This window comes from Balaenoptera acutorostrata, chromosome 5, assembly GCF_949987535.1.
Source record: "Balaenoptera acutorostrata chromosome 5, mBalAcu1.1, whole genome shotgun sequence".
Lineage (NCBI taxonomy): Eukaryota > Metazoa > Chordata > Mammalia > Artiodactyla > Balaenopteridae > Balaenoptera > Balaenoptera acutorostrata.
Genome location: NC_080068.1, coordinates 92,455,761 through 92,473,117, shown reverse-complemented (window position 1 = coordinate 92,473,117; position 17,357 = coordinate 92,455,761). Strand labels below are relative to the sequence as shown.

At 44.4% G+C, this 17,357-nt stretch overlaps 1 long non-coding RNA gene across 1 annotated transcript; it reads left to right on the top strand.

Moving 5' to 3' along the window:
- The first annotated feature begins 12,335 nt into the window (after window positions 1–12,335).
- On the top strand, window positions 12,336–14,806 carry LOC103003636 (uncharacterized). The gene is made up of 3 exons (XR_449832.1): window positions 12,336–12,409; window positions 13,849–13,978; window positions 14,738–14,806. It is a non-coding gene; the product is annotated as an uncharacterized LOC103003636 (long non-coding RNA).
- The last annotated feature ends 2,551 nt before the right edge of the window (window positions 14,807–17,357 follow it).

The window sequence follows — 17,357 nt, the reverse complement described above, 5'->3', positions numbered from 1 at the left end:
ATGAGCCATGCACTTGTTGCTGGTTTCCTTACCTGTAAAACAGAGTATTAAATACCTGTCACACCTCTTTCAAAAAGAAGTTAGAATAAGATACAAAGCTCTATAAATGCACATAAGATCACATGCACTCCTTGTAACACGAGTGGCACAGTCCCATGGCCGTGGCTGGGGAGATCCTGGCACCTCTCTGATGAGCAGACCTCATTCTAGAGCCAGGTTTACTACTCAGAACAATGCCAGGGGCACACAATGCCATGCAGAGGTCAGCAAAGACTTCCCACCCTGTGCTGCGGTATCTCCTTCCCTCTTATTTATAGAAGGTGCAGAGCCACCCCGTTCTGCTGTGTTAAGGAAACCCACACCTCAGGCTTTTCTCTCTCTTTTTTTCTGTATTCACTTATTTTAGGTATTCTATCAATGCCGTGTGCACAGTTCACATTAGAAGTTGTCAGCATTTCCCATGTAGGCTGCTATTTCCAGGGGATGGTAATTTGATCGCAACATTTGTTCTGGGCAACAACAGGCCAGAAAGAGGTCTCGGTGCAAACGCATCTTCCACCCACTTAGAAACAACAGCCACTGCAACACACTCATGTGACCAAGTTAAAATGATGGAGGTCGACAAAAATCACTGATATTTAGAATTCTGGAAGATGGAGGCGGTTGTTTCGACACCAGAATGAAGTTCACAGCTGCAGGTCAGCCAGAGTTCACTCTCAAGCATCCCAGCATGGTCGCAGGAGCTGCCAAATTGTCAGAGTGCAACCCTCTGGCAGGTCCCGCCTCTGCGGAAAATGGGTGTGTAAGTGCCGCCTCCTCACCTGACCTCTGCATTGGAAAATGGACTAAGTAAGGAAGGGAGATCAGGGCCAGTTCCTCCTTTTTTGGGAGTTTGCAGGCTCGGCAGGGAGCAGGGAGGGGAAGTAGAAGACGCATTACTGTTAAGAGACTGACTTCCGGCATTTGCATACCGTGCCTGTATCACCTCCCCTGTCATCATGAAAAGCTTGGGAGGTACGTGGAAGAATGACTAAGCTCCTGTTTCAGAGGCTTGTTAATTCAAGTGCTATTTATTGAACACCTACTATGTGTCTTGTGCTTTGTGTCATGCTGGGTGTGTGAAGTTGCACTAACATGCTGCCTCCTCCCAGGGAGCCTTGGCTGGTGTGGAGGACAGTCACAATTACACACGCGATCACAAAGGGGAACCAGAGGCCGCTTAGAGAGAGGCATGATTTGGAGCCTTAGGTTGGAGAAGCCCTCTCTAACTTTCTAGAGAAAGTGACATTTCACTGGAGAAAGGAAGGTTGTGTCGGAGGTGTGGGGAATACTTTAAGAGGCAGGTTCGAGACCAACACCATCTTTTGAACAATTAGTATGTCCACGTACCAGGGGTCCTGTTGAGTTTTGTTTGTCTGAGCCTGAGTATGGTTGATTGTGAGACTTGGATACCTATTCAAACTGCTTAAATTAAAAAGGAGATTTGTTAAAAGGGGGAATTTGGTAGAAACCAAGGGTAGGAAGCATAGCCAGACCTTGCAGGGGATGGCTTCTTCCCTCGCTCCCTTATAGGACTACCTGCTGGGGATGAAATCCTGGCTCCCTACTTGGTCTTTTCTGATGTCTCCCCAGGAGGGAAGTTGGGGCATCTCACTGCAGCCTGGCAAGAGTGGGCGTCTAGGCTCTGGGTCTTTGCTGGCGGATGTAGTGGTGGGGCTGCAGTGCTTCCTGTGGTGTTTGGCTGGAGTAGGGTGATTATTGTCTAAAATTTTTCTGTCTTGCTTGGTTTCCCTGTCCTGGTCGTTTTGGCAGAGAGAGCAGGCTTCCAGAGGGACTCTTGGTCTGTATCCATTGGTGCTTCTGGATTTCTAACTTCTTCAGTACCCAATCTGGGATATGCCAGGCAAAAAGAAAACCCAGGGAACTCATCACTATGTCATTCCTGGGATCCCAAGTTCCCTAACCAGTCAGCCTTCTTTCAGAGACTTCTTACATTTGTCCATATAATGTCTAGTGTTTTTAGTTGTACTTGGTGGAAGGAATGGGAGAAAGAATGTCTACTGCATCTTTCTGAAAGCGCAAGTTAGTCAATATCCTTTTTGTGTTTTCTTTTTGATTTTACTTAATTTTTATTGACTGAAAGGTTTTTAAATTCTATAGTGCTTTACAATTTTCAAAAGTTTCACACAGATGATTTCATATAATCCCACATTAACCCTTTTTCCCCCTTTACCCCTCTATTTCTCCTCCCCCCATCCCTCTCCCTACTGGTAACCACTAGCTTGTTCTCTATATCTGTGAGTCTGCTTCTTTTTTGTTTGTTTGTTTTATTCATTAGCTTGTTGTATTTTTTAGATCCCACATATAATCAACTTTTACTTCGTCAGTCAGAGTCAGATTCTATTATTTAAAACTAAGATCTCATCTGACATAGAGTTCTTAATGTAAATATCAGAAAACCACTTGGGCTAGTTTTGACTTAGCTCGAGTGGTTATCAGAGGTTAGGAGGCAGGCCCTAGAATCTCTTGGAGAGCTAGAGAGGAGTTGTGAAACCAGCAACCAGGCCCAAACCACATTTGGGAACAGCTGCAGTGGTGACACCTCTCTGCCACCGTCACGGGGCCCAGCCCTGGGCACAGATGCTGCACATACCTTCCAGGGCCACTGCCTCTGGAAACCAGAAGATTCTGTCATCACCCTTGCCAGGGTGAATTCCATGCGGCACCTGCTTCACTGCGTCACCTCTTCTGAGTCAGTCCATTGTGCGGATGTTTGATTGGAGGCCAAGCTAATGTCTGTGTCCTGGCTGCAAGGGATGCTGGGAAAACCAGTTTTTGGCTTCTGTCTTATGAAGGTGAGGACATTTTCCAAATACAGAAAGGGTTCTGGGTGGCCCCAAACATGAAAAATGTCCACTACAGAGTTTACTTTAACAGTGTATGTGAGGGCCCAAACTCAGGAGCGGGGACAGGAGATGAAGAGGAGAAAATATACTTGAAAGATAGTGAGGAGGTGGAATTACTAAAAGCTCATAAGAGATTGGGTGTGAAGCATGAATAAGAGGAAAGAATCTAGTTACTAGTCAAATATCTATGATTTTAAGCAAAAGACAGCTAGTTATTGAGTCAGTGGCTGATGAAGGATCCAGTTACCAAGTCCTAATACTCTTGTTGGGAGTAGCTTTCCTGAAGAAAAGTGCAGAAAACAGAGTTCACCTGTTTTTCAGCATTACCAACCATTGTTATTGGACCTTTCAACAAGCCCAAATACAGTTTCACGGATGCTGCAAGATAAGACCTTAGAAACAAGCTAAGCAGATTTCCAAGACAAACAAACATATCTGAAGTGTGTCTTTCCTCACAGTGCCATGATACAAATTTTTTCTTATATTTATCATTCTCATATCCCATCATCTTCCAAAATGTATTTGGAAGATTTGTCATTAAAACATATCTACACACGTGAAGTAAACAAGCAATAATAAAACAAAACCCCATATCATTGTAAGGATGAAAGAACAAGAGCTGAGTAATGAGGGCAAGAGGTCAAAACAAATTATAAATGAAAATCTAGATTAGAGAGGCTAATGGAATTGAGTTCAAAACTTTGCTATGATATTCCTGGCATTAAGGGAGAAAAAAACTTGGATGGGTTGTGTACATGTGTTGCTATGGACCAACTGTGCCACTCCGCCAATATGTTGAAACCTTAACCCCCAACGTGATGTATTTGGAGTGGGACTTTTACAGGAGTAATTAGGGTTAAATGAGGTCATAAGGGTAGGGCCCTGACCTGATAGAATTAGTGTCCTAATAAGAAAAATACCAGAGAGCTCTCTCTCTGCCATGTGAGGACACAGTGAGAAGGTGGCACCCACAAGCCAGGAAGAGAGGTTTCACCAGACCCCAACCACGGCGGTACCCTGATCTCAGACTTGCAGCCCCCAGGACTGTGAGAAATAAAATTCTGTTGGTTAAGCCACCCAGCCTGTGGTATTTTGTTATGGCAGCCTGGGCTGATTAAGACATATGTACTGTACGTGTCTGGTTCTCAAGACAGAAAGCGAACTGTTTTCCCAGTTCCGAGCTCTGAGAGTAACCTAGCCTGCAGGTTACTTAGATAAGAGACATCCAACAGCATATTAAAATTTGATAGCGATTTCTCAAAAAGATGACCTTAAAGAGTTCCTGATAAAATAACTAATGCCTGGAAGTTAAATTACAGTTCGTTGAAGAGACTCTGGGGATCAAGTTGTATCATACAAGTTTTGAGCTTCCTGGGATTTGGTAAGAGGTTTGTGCAACAATCAGATGACAGCTGGAGTTCCCATCAGCATCCAGGAATTGGCATTATCTCCAGCCCATATTTTCTGTGTGGCAGCTCACAGGTTGGAAAACCCATGAGAGTATGGTGTGTATGTGTGTGAATTTCACATGTACCAAATGACAGCAAAGCAATGAGCACAGCTTCAGAGAAATGTCTGATCAAGGTCACACACACACAAAAATACCTTCAAGAACCAGACAGGTGGGGCTGTGTGTGGAGTGGGCCCAGCGGGTACACCCTTGGTCAAAAGGAGGCAACTGACTTTTTCAGAAGCCAAGATATGCACTGCAAGACCATTCTGCATGTCCAAACCATCTACGGGCAGTATCCATCCAGAGGACCCCTAGTCCTAAACCCTTACAAACTACCAGACTGTTACTCTCAGATTTCAATGATCCATCCAAATCATGGCTAATAATTCCAATGAAGATAGTTGGTAATGTCCACAAAGCAATTTTTTAAAACAGTAATGACCATAGCAGGACTTTATCACAAGAGTCTGGAGAATGGATGTCCTCACCACTGCTGGAGAATGCAGTGTTCTTTTTTCTTTTTCATTTGCTTGGGCGCATTTCCAAATCATGTGTCCTTCAGCGGGGTTTCTAAATGGGTTAACGACACCCTCCCTCAAAGTGCTTGGTCAGGATATTTGTCGCTTTCTCGCAGCCATGGAAAATGCACACAGGGATTGAAAGGCCCAGTTCATGCAACATTGCTCAAAGGATTTGAGGATTCCATTACTGCACAAATCCTTTAATTAAAGCCAGTTCCTCCAGGCCCTTGTTGCCCGGGCCCAATCCACAGCGTCCCTGGTGACCTTGGGAGGGTTGATTAATTGACGAGTTGGCAGTGCAACCATTCCTTCAAAGATCCCAAGATATATCTGCTAAAACAAAAGTGCCCCCCGGACACCATATGGGCCTGCGTTTGCAGTGGCTCTTAAAATTTATCTGCAACTTCTCCCCTGTGTGACTAATGCCTCCTGCCTTCTACTCAGTGGCTGTTTCGACCCATCACCCTTCCTCTCTGAGGCAAAGAACTCTTCAGCGAGGAGGTATTTTTGGAAACTCAAGAAGCTGGTTTTGCAATTTGGCAATAAGAAGTAACATTCTCCACTGGGCCCGAGTCACCGTTGATATCAAAGGAGCCAGATTTTTGAAAAATCTCTCCGCCTTGGCTTTTCAGGGATTCAGCAATAAGCAGTTATATCTGGAAGCACCAACATCTAGATTCTGCTTATCAGAAGAGTGAATTGAAGGGAAACTGGATAACATAGGAAAGTCAGGCGGGAGCATTTTCGAAGGCAACTCTTAAGGGTGACTCTAAATGTTTCTTCTTTATAATTCTGGGTATTCTCCCTTTGTCTTTGTCAGCACTCTATGGATACGGCTCTAGGAAAACTGAGTTCTGGTTCATCTTTTCAGAACCCAAGAAACAAGAGAACTGAACCAAGGGCAAACTTTTAAAATTGTCTAAAGGAGAGTGACTTCTGTAAAATTTGTCCATCTGAGCATAATGATGGGTTTGGGCATGTGTATTTGAGAGAAGACCCTAGAAAAAAGCTGTATAATAGAAGGAGAAGAATTTGGAGTTCCCAAGGCAATCCTGAAGCAAAGAGGTAAGAAGGCGAGAGAGGGAAGGAAGAAGGAGGAGGCGGCTGGCAGGAGGCAGAAGGATGCCCAGGTGTGTTAGGACTCCTCTCTGTGAACCACACCCCTCCATCTTCAGAAGATCCCACCAATCAGATGCTCTTTTGTTTTTTCTTTTTTTCAGAACAAGCAACTTTTTATTGGAGTATAGTTGATTTACAATGTTGTATTAGCTTCAGGTGTATGGCAACATGATACAGATATATCAATATATATTTTATATATATATATATATATATATATATATATATTTTCAGGTTCTTTTCCATTATACTATAGGTTATTACAAGATATTGACTATAGTCCCCTGCACCATACAGTAGGTCCTTGTTGTTTATCTATTTTATACATATTAGTGTGTATCTGTTAATCCCAAACTCCTAATTTATCCCTCCCCCCAACCCCAGGTGCTCCTTTTTTTTTTTTTTTTAGAGGAACCATTTTGAGATATGTCAGAGCACACGGTTCTTTTATTTTATTATTATTATTTTTAATTTTATTTATTTATAAATAAATATGTTGAGTCTTCGTTTCTGTGCGAGGGCTTTCTCTAATTGTGGCAAGCGGGGACCACTCTTCATCGCGGTGCGTGGGCCTCTCACTATCGCGGCCTCTCTTGTTGGGGAGCACAGGCTCCAGACGTGCAGGCTCAGTAGTTGTGGCTCACGGGCCTAGTTGCTCCGCGGCATGTGGGATCTTCCCAGACCAGGGCTCAAACCCGTGTCCCCTCCATTGGCAGGCAGATTCTCAACCACTGCGCCACCAGGGAAGCCCCCAGGTGCCCCTTTAAAAGCTGAATACATTCCAGGGCCCCACGTGGCCCAGTCTCAAGCTGATGTCACGGACAAAATAATGCAATCTGCTCTCCCAAACGAATAGCTAGTTCCAAGCTTTACTTGAATGCCTGTAATCCCGTACAAGGAAAGGTAGTTAGTAAACCACACGAGAAGGACTACGGATCAGGGCTGAGAGCATGGACTCTGGGCCAGTCAGCCTCAGTTTGAATTTTGGTTCTGCCACTTACAAGCTGTGAGATCTTTAGCGAATCACTTAATCTCTCTGTGCTCTAGTTTCCTCATCTGTAAAATAAGGATGATTATAGTACCTACCTATTAGGATGGTGATGAGAATGAAATGAGTTAATATTTGTCAAGCCCTCAAAACAGTACCTGACACGCAGGAATAGTTACATCAACGTTTGTTAAATAAATAACTGCATCTTAGGATCCACTTTCTCTGACACTCGACCCAAAAAGGTGTTTCTAGTTTTCCTCATCACTTTTCTATTCTTTTACTCCCTCTCTTTGAGAAAAAGCTCTGCATTTTCTGATGCAATCCCCACCTTTGATGCTTTATCTCTCCCCCGCCCAAAGAGTACCCAGATCTGTCTGCAAGGGGCCAAGAAGGGCAGTGGAGAGGATAAGACAGAAAAATGCAGAGTAAATTATGTCAGAGTTTGCCCTGTTAACTGAGGATGAGGGGGTGGGAGAAGTGCCATAAATTTGCATTTTCAGATAATATTTTTCTCTCTTTTTTAAAAATAAATTTATTTATTATTTTATATTTATTTTTGGCTGCGTTGGGTCTTCGTTGCTGCGCATGGGCTTTCTCTAGTTGTGGCGAGCGGGGGCAACTCTTCCTTGCGGTGCGCGGGCTTCTCATTGCAGGGGCTTCTCTTGTTGCGGAGCACGGACTCTAGGCACACGGGCTTCAGTAGTTGTGGCTCGCGGGCTCTAGAGCGCAGGCTCAGTAGCTGTGGCGCGCGGGCTTCGTTGCTCCGCGGCACGTGGGATCTTCCCGGACCAGGACTCGAACTCGTGTCTCCTGCATTGGCAGGCAGATTCTTAACCACTGCGCCACCAGGGAAGTCCCTTCTCTTATGTTTGATGTGAGTGACCACAGAGAGGGAATCGAGAAGGGTGCTGAGTTTCATTTCACACCAGGGAGCAGATCGGAGGCAGCATGAGAAGATATGGAATCTGAAGGTGACCTCAAGAACCTAAGGTCACCTAGGAATTCACAGATTTCTTGGCAACTTTTGACTTGCACAGGCTCTGGCAATGCAGGAAGTGTGATCCAATTTCTTTAACATCTTGAGAGGTAGGAAACATGAAGTACTATCAGTGCATGGAAAAATGCAGAAATGGGTTTCTTTTAAAGGGAGATAAACATTTATCAGAAGTCTTATCACAAGAGGGAGATAGATGGCTAGTGTTCAAGATCTTTATTGTACAGGGGGAAGGACATTTATTGGGTTAAATAATAAGTATATAAAACCTATAGATAAGACGGTTCACCTACAAATATTCATTTTTACCCATAAAGAACCATATGCTTGTGTATGTGGAAATGAGTATATTCACTAAGTGGAATATGGAAGAATATGTTTGATTAGGAAGACATATGAGCAATATGGTGAAAATATATAAGACCACAATCTGGCAACAACAAGAGGAAGTGAGTTTGGGACACAGCTGGAGACTGATCATGTGGGTTAGTGGTCTCAGCTAAGAATGGATGGTACCAGCTTCTTTCCTGGCCACCCTGGTAATCGTGCTCCTCTGCTCGTCCTAGTGACATTATAATGAGCCAAACCACATGCAGCTAAAGTAAGTGGAAAGGATGGGAGAAGATGAGAGGCTGAGTGACTTGCCCAAGACATGGAGCTGTGAGCTTGGACTTTCACATGGCTATTGGTTCTCCCTCTGGCCTAAACTAAGATAAAGAAACCTAGTGGGCTTCCCTGGTGGCGCAGTGGTTGAGAATCCGCCTGCTAATGCAGGGGACACGGGTTCGAGCCCTGGTCTGGGAATATCCCACATGCCGCGGAGCAGCTGGGCCCGTGAGCCACAATTGCTGAGCCTGCGCGTCTGGAGCCTGTGCCCCGCGACGGGAGGGGCCGCGATAGAGAAAGGCCCGCGCACCGCGATGAAGAGCGGTCCCCGCACCGCGATGAAGAGTGGCCCCCGCTTGCCGCAACTGGAGAAAGCCCTCGCACGAACCGAAGACCCAACACAGCCAAAAATAAATAAATAAATAAATAAAAAAAATCAAGTAAAAACTTAAAAAAAAAAAAAAGAAACCTAGTGTTGGTGCTTTCCACATTGTCTTGCCCATCCCATTTGTTACCACAGCTAAGTTGAAGCATCTAGAGACCAAAGGGTGACAGAACATTTTCTCTTGGTGGGTTTGACGGGCTGATGTGAGTTGCCTACAAATTTGAGTCTTGACTGCTCTCCCTGCACTGCTGCCTCTAACGAGGGATAAAATACCCGGAGTGGCGGGGGCACTCAGCTTACATCTCACATGCATTTCTATAGGAAACAGATACCGTGAACAAGTCTAGGGGATAGAATTATATACCAGCTTTGTCATTCTCCCACCTTCCCGTTTAATATGCTCCCTGGGTAAGAGGAGGGTCCTTCCCCTGCCTGTGGGTGGAAACTCACCAGTCACTCTTAGATAATAAGATATTCTTTGGTCACTTTTAGTCATAAACACAATACCAACTTTAGTCATTTTTAACTGCTCAATCCCCCTGAGGGTAATGATGACTTTCATTTTTTCAGATAAGGAAATTGAAGTTTGGAGAGAATAGTTGATTGAATAAAGTTTGCAGAAGTAGAAAGCAGGGAAGTTGGGATTCAAACCCATGACCCCCATGTGCATCACTGCAGACTATACTTTCCCCTCTCCACTGGGTGCATCCAAAGAGACCCTCAATCTCTCTCCTTTCTCTCAAACCTGATTTATCTACCCCTTGAGCAAGCAATGAGTGAAGGGTTGAAAACCAGTTGAAAACCAGTTCTTAGAACTCTGAGAGTAGCACTTACCATTCTGTCCCACTAGGAAAAGAAGGGAGTTGTTCACAAGCAGATTTCCTGACCTGTGGTCCATGAGTGATCTCCTGGTGGGAAGATAAGTCTTTTCTTTTAGATTTTCTTTGGTGTCACTTTGTAGATTATCTTTGTGAGAATAACATATTCATTTTAAATGTAAAAATATTTTTGATGTGTGGTTTCGCTACAAACAAATGTAGCATGGGAAGGATGTTACTTGGTAATAGACACACTAGAGATTACCCTGACTTCCTGTTGACGAGAGGAGTGTCCCACTGATAGGAATGGACCACAATATCCCCCGTCATTGTGAGTCTGCACTCCTGCCTTTCTTAAGTTGTGTCCAGCTTAAGTTGGAAAATATCAAGGAAAAGAAGTGATGTCCACATTTACATATATCCTTTGTTCAGATTTTTATCAGTGAACATGATAAGGACTCCCACCACCCACTGCCCCCCAAAAGCTGCAGTGCATGGTGTGGCAAAATTATGTCTGTCCACCCTGAAAATACATTGGACAATGCAGACATTTTTCATGAGAAGGCTTGATTTTAAAAGGCTCGAACTGTGTGGAAACTTGTGCTGTCTCAGCACAAAATTCTTTTGTTGAAATACCTTACACAATTGCTTATTCACCTTTCAAGTGAAAGAAGCCATATATAGTTAGAGAGATTTGAGGAAGTCCTTGCTCTGTGGATTTGACCTAGTTTATTTGGGACTTGGAGCAGATAAAGAAAATTGAAGTGATACCTCTGTCAAATAACAACATCCCTCTGGAATTGTTTACATTTCTTTTATTACAATGTCCTATGAAGATGTGTTGTTTGGAGCTGCTGCAGCCATTTTGTGACCATGATGGGGAGGCCAAGAGAATTGTAGAGAAGTTGACCCAGAATTCTGACATTGTTGAGCTACTAAACTAACACTGGAACTCCTTCTCTTCAGATTACCTGATTAAAAAACGACATTCTTAGGATCTAAACCATTTTACCTAGATATTTTGTTACTTGCCCTCCAAAATTAGGATCTGTGATCCAAACCTTGTCTTGGAGAATGCTGTTTTTCCTTGGCACAAGTCTTCCCTCAATTGGCAAAAAGTTTTAGGGGCGCTGATTCTTCTGTGAGTTAGCATTTAATATTTTCCAAAGGAAAAATCAAACTGACTGGATATCAAAGACGACATGCAAAGGCCATTTCAAACTGTATATTACAGTTTCAACTTCTATTTCAAGGCAAACATCAAGTTTCTAAAATTGAAATTTACTTTTGAGAAGATTTAAGGTTGACTTTTGTTTTATTGCACTTATTTTTCTTCCTGGAATGAATCATTAATTTTTGAATAATCAAATAAAAGTGAGAGAAATGATTTTTTTTAAAGATTGAACATAGATGGAGTAAATAGATTTCTAATGTAATAAATTCATTGCACGTAATTTTTTCCCACTATGTTTCATGAACATTTTTCCCTGGGGAGGGATCCTATACCATTCATCAGATCCTCACATGAGTCTGGAACAGAAAAAAAAGTTCTCTCGAGTTGGTGTGATAGGATGGACCATATTCAAAGCCTCAGCTTTTGCCAGGTTTCCACCTACTTTTTATTGCAGATGGGCATTGGCTTGGTCCAAGTTCCTATACGATGGTCCATTCTTAGACCGTCAGTCCATGCCATGGCGACATGACATATCCCTACCCTGTTGATCTCAACTGTGGCTGCATGATTTGCTTTAGTTAATGAGATGTGAGTGGAATTAATGTGTATAACTTGCAGGCAGAAACTTTAAGAGCCAGCAAACGATTCATCACATTCTCTTTGTACCCCTCTGTGTTCTTAGAGTCATGTGACAAAGTGGTACATCTTTCAAGTTCTGTCGGGTCAGGAGTGGCCCTGGTGAGTGGAGCTCCCTTGTCGACCCATGATGGACGTGGGGCGTGAGTGAGAAATTTGAACTCAATGGTTTTCAGCTGCTGAGGTCTTCAGGTTGTTATTGTAGCACAACCTAGCCTATCCTGATGGATCCAGTGTCTCTTGCAATCCTTCCTGCTTTATCCATTCATACCTCTGACTTCAGACACAGGCAACGTGAAACCAGGGAAAGGAAGGAATTTCATTTACAGAGTGCTTTCCAAGTGCCCAGGGTAATTCAGGGTGTTATTCCCAAAGCCACTTTATTTCAACTGCACAAACATCCCAATGTTTGTGATGGCAGGGGGGGTCCCAGCTTCAGCATAGGGTCAAGAGACTAGGGCTTAGAGAAGGTTAGACACCCAGTGCTGGGACCCTCAGTTTCCACTCCAAAGCTCTCACTCTTTCCACTGCAGCAACCATCTCTCACTGAAAGGCTGGCTAAGGTCATTCTGGGAGAGATGTTTTTGGGTCTTAAAAAAAAATAATAACCTTTACTAATGACCTGGTAATTGTTTTTATAGCTTCCCAATGAAGTGTGAAGTGTTCTAAGAGACAACACAGGACAATTTCCTTTGATGGTGAAGTTTTCCAAAGAATGATTGCCTCAGTCATCTGGGCTCCTGGTGCCCTGACTTCTGAGTGATATTGAACGGAAGCTGAGCTGCAGGCCTGGAAAAGACACTGAGGTTGGGAGGAAAGTTGGCTCCGACTTGTCTATATTTTGTCTATATTTTAAAGCAGTAATCCTGTCCTTCTTTTTCAGAAACGGTCACATAGTAAGATATGAACAAAAAATAAATAACTGGCATTTGTCAAGCACTTACGCTGTGCCACGGCTGGGCTCAGCACTTAAAGTCCCCACCCTCTCCAACCGAAGCCAGCATGGTGCCCGGCGCGTGGTGAGGGCTCCGTAAGACCTGTTGCTTCGAGCCCTGCTCAAATGCAATGAAATACTCGCTGCTCAAATGCTTGAGCTCTGCTCAGATGCAATGAAAAGTTATGGAGGCGGGGGAAAGTTAGTGTTCAGACAACTCAGTTGTTGAATTCACTCCCAAAAAGCCATTTGAAATCCCAAGACAGAAGATTAATTTTAATTGAAAACATTAATGATGATATCAGCTAATATTATGACCTAGTAGAGTTGCCTTTTATTTGCTTTGGTACAGATAACTGGACTCCATATGTCCAGAGCATTACATCCTTGTAGGATAATACATTACTTGTATTAGGGCTCTTGATGGTTTACTTACAAAGCCCCGCCCACCAGTTGCCTCATTTTACTCTCACAATTGCCCGGTGCAGTAGGCAGGGCAGATGTGTTTATTATGAGTTGCAGCTGAGGAAGTTCAGAGACATTCAGTGAACTGCCTGAAAGCCACACTCTCACCCGGGGCAGAGGGGGCTAGAACTGGCGACGCCAGCTCTGAGCGAGGCCAGCTGTGAGCACCGAGTGCTTTCCATCACACTGGGGCGTCTTCCTCTTTCTTGACTTCTGATAGGTCCTGGGAGGCAGGGCCTAAGCAGGTGATGGGTTGTTGTACCTTTTGTGTTGTTGTTGTGCCTTGATAAATGGTGTGTTCATCTAAGCTTTATTCCATGCTCGCTGCTGGGTTAGGTATGATGTTCCCTGAAGTAAGAGATATACCTGTGATGGTTAATTTGACGTGTCAACTTGGCTAAGCTATGGTGCCCAGGGGTTTGGTCAAACACCCGTCTACATGTTGCTGTAAAAAAAATTGCTTAAAGATGTGATTAACATTCAAATCAGTAAGGGTCTGAGTAAAGCAGATTATCCTTCCTAATGTGAATGGACCTCAGCCAATCAGTTAAAGCCCTTAAGAGAAAAAGGCTGAGGTCCCCGAAGATGAAGAAATTCTGCCTCCCGACTATCTTTGGACTCAAGACTGTAACATAACTCCTGCAGGAATTTCCAGCCTGACAGCCAGCCCTGCAAATTTTGGACTTGCCAGCCCTCACAATTGCCTGAGCCAATTCCTTAAAATTCACCCTCTTCTCTCTTTCTTTATATATATATATGAATCTATATATATACATATTTACATCCTATTGTTTCTGTTTCTCTGGAGAACCCTGACTAATACAATATCTTATGCCTTTCTGGCAGATGCTGACAATGAGGATAGCTCCCACTCCTGAGCGCCTACTATCTGCCTTTCTTGAGCCATCTCACGTAACCTTCATGACAACACTGTGTGGTCAGCATTATTCCCCCATGATACCAATGAAGAATCAAAGTGAGTTGACATAACTCACCCAAGGTCAGAAATCTAGAAAGTGACAGAGAATGAAGCCGGTTTCCAGTCCCAAGCACTCAAACAAATATCTCTGGATTCATCTGGCAATCCATTTTCTAAGGCAGTTGAAGAATACATCATGGCAAAAATTAGACACCTGGCTATATTTTTCAGATGTGATATTTTATTTGTTGGGAAATAGGCCATTTGTCAAACAGTGTTTGAGTAGACATAGTATAATACCTTGAACTAAAAGAAGAGGAAACCTTTCTGATGATATACTGTGTTTCCAAATTCATTACAAAGAGGATGCCAAAATCTGTCACCTGGCAACCCCCAAAACCAAGTTTCATTCGTGTGACAGAAGACAAAAACCTATGCCTTTCAGTTTGGTTCTGGGTTTGGAGATGTTTGGGACTTGAGGTGGTGCAGGAGGGGAGATCAATGGTAAATGATTCTGAAGTCTGTGTTTCCTCTGCACATGACATGACCCCCAGGAGCATAAGTTAATGTTCCAGAGAGATAAAAAAAGAGTTTGAGACGGCTGCCACCTGTCCCTGTGTAGTATGCGCACCCTCAGTGAAATTTATTTTGCCTGTTACACGTACACAAATATGTAAAACCTTGGGAAAATCAGCTCTCCCTCTTTCTCTGGGAAACATGATGTGAGCTTTGGAAGTTAAAAAAAAAAAAAAAAAAAAAGACGGGGAGGAATCCTCCTTCTCATGAGCTTATTTTTAGCTCCAATCTCTTTTGCAGAATGGCTAACGCCAACTCAAACTATTTCTGAAAAGAGTTGCTGGGGACAAAGTGGAGATGTGGGTAGGCCTCCTCAAGCCGGGCTCTCAGAAGCAGGTGAGATGCAAGATAAAGCAATCGCTTTGCAGCCACCTTTGACGTAAGTGCTGGAGATGTCTTCAGTTAGCTTAATTCTTTCCTCCTGACACGCACTTTATAGGAAAGCAAAAGCCACCATCATCCTCCCCCGGCCTCTCTCATCCCTGTCTGCACGGCATGCCGACAGATGCTTTTCTGTCTGCCCGCGCTGCCTGCCTCTCTGAGACCGGTGTCACGATGAGGCGGGCTGTGTGTGACAGATTGCTAAATCTGGCCTCCTCCAGGCAGGGGACTCAGCGTTCAAGTGGTACCGGCTGCTCCAGCCTCCCCTTGGGGCTGAGGCAGGCCCAGAAATTTCTGGAGGGCTGCCTTGTGACTCAGGAAATCCCTTGTAGGGAAGGCTAGCCCTCCACTGCCGGCAAAGCCCACCATAGGTAGCTTGCTTTGTTCCGGATTTAAATCTGGGACCCTGCTCAGAAAAAGCCTCTCTCCTCCAGGGAAGTGCATCTAGCCCCAGATGCCATGGCAAGTGCTGGCCATCATTCGATGGCCAGGGCGTATTACCTGGTCCTGCCCTCCTGTCTAAACACAACCGGGGCCCATCTATTTGAGCCCATTTATTCATCTATTATTTTAACCCCTCACACATTTCCATTTCTTTTTTTGAGGCCACTGTTTTGGATGTGGAAACTGCTCTTAGTCAGAAGTCAGCCCTGCCGCCAGCCACCTGTGTAACTTTCGAGCCAGTTTCTGAGCCTCGGTTTCCTCATCAGTCAGTTGGAGAGTAACGCTTTCTTTTTTTGCGAGATCTTTGGTGAGGATGGAGGAAAATAATGAAAGCACTGTACCTCGTTTACAGTGGGTACTTAATCCATGTGATTTATTAATAGGACTAAATATAACATATTTACATTACTGTTACTACTACTGGTGTACATTTCTCTAGTGGTTTAGTTCATTAAAAATGTCAAGGTAATTTCGTATAACATTGTTCCAACTGCTATACAGTAGGTGTTATATCTCCCAATTTTTTTTCAGATAAGGTTTGATATACCCGAGATCACTGAGAACAGGGGTTGGCAAACTCTGGCTAGTGGACCAAATCAGCTTATTGTCTGTTTTTGTAAATAAAGTTTTATTGGGACACGACCATGTCCATTCAGTTATTCATGGTCTGTGGCTGTTTTTGCTGCACAAAGGTAGAGTTGAGAAGTTCAGGCTTACAAAGCCTAAAATATTTCCTATCTGTCCATTTACAGGAAAAGTTCGCTGACCTCTGACACAGACTGTAAGTGGTGGAACCAGGATTAAAATAATGTACCCGTCTGCCAAAGCCTAAATGCTGGGCTATGCTGGGAACATGCCTTCTCAAAATGGAAAAAAAAAAAAAAGGTGCCAGCAAACGGAAAAATAACTGAAAATGTGTTTTGTTTGTGTTCTTAATTAACCTAAACCATTTCTTTGTATTCCTTATGCAGGACTCACTGTGTACACACCAGTGTCCTAGACCTAGAGCTTAAGGAGTTTCAGAATTTAGACCCAGGGCAACCCCTGAATTCCAGTCCACCCAGCAAGCTCATGGTGGAGCCAGCATGGGGTCTGGAGCTTCCAAATCTGGAGGAACTTCTAACAAGGACTTGTTCTCACTGTTATCTCCATGTAAACATTTCTTGTTAATGTGCTGTTATGTGCTGTTTACCCCCGTCATTTCTCTTTCCCATTCCCAGCCCAAACTTATACCACGTAGCGCTCTCGGAAGCTTGCAGCATGGATGGGGCTGCTTAGAGGTTCCGTGCTATGTTCCCACGGGCAGAAAACCCAGCTCCCGTGGCCCCGCCCTGCCTCCCTCCCTCCCCACCCCCCTATATTTCCCAAGAGCCTGCCCTATGCCGAGCCCAGTCCTGGGTGCTGGGGAGACGCTAGTGATGATGGATCCTGGTGCTTGCCCTGAAGGAGCAGAGGGGAGGAAGGGGATCAGAAAGTAAAGAAATAATGCTAGAATAGGGTAAATTATCTGCGAAGGGTATGCAAATCATTTAGTAATTCTGGATTGCCAATTTGAGAGGGAAGCCTGGAGACGTGGCAGAAGCTGGAGAAGTATGGAAAGGAGAGACACTTCTGGGCCTTACATCGCATGCTGAGGAGTTTGGATGGCTTCCTGAGGGCAGCAAGTAGTCCTGGAGGGTTCAAAGCAGGGGAGTGCCCTCAGGCCTGCCCTTCCCACCAGCGGGGCCCTCTGCCTGCTGCCTGTTCCTCATGTCTTCTCACCCCAGTCTCTGCCCCACTAGGCTCCGTCCACAGCTCACTCCCAGGCAGACCCCTCAGGCCTGGTGGTGTGTACACTGGTCACAGCTCTGCCTCCAGGAGAATGGACCCAGAGAGGGGTCCTCTGCAGGACCAGAAGGGGCTCAGGGCTGGAGAGTCAGAAATGCAGGCTCCTGGGTGTCTGGACCGCAGTCTAGAATTATTTGTGTATTTGGGGTTGGGGTAGGGGTCCACAGGCTTTGGTGAGAACATCCCCTTAGCAGGTAGACCCTTTGTT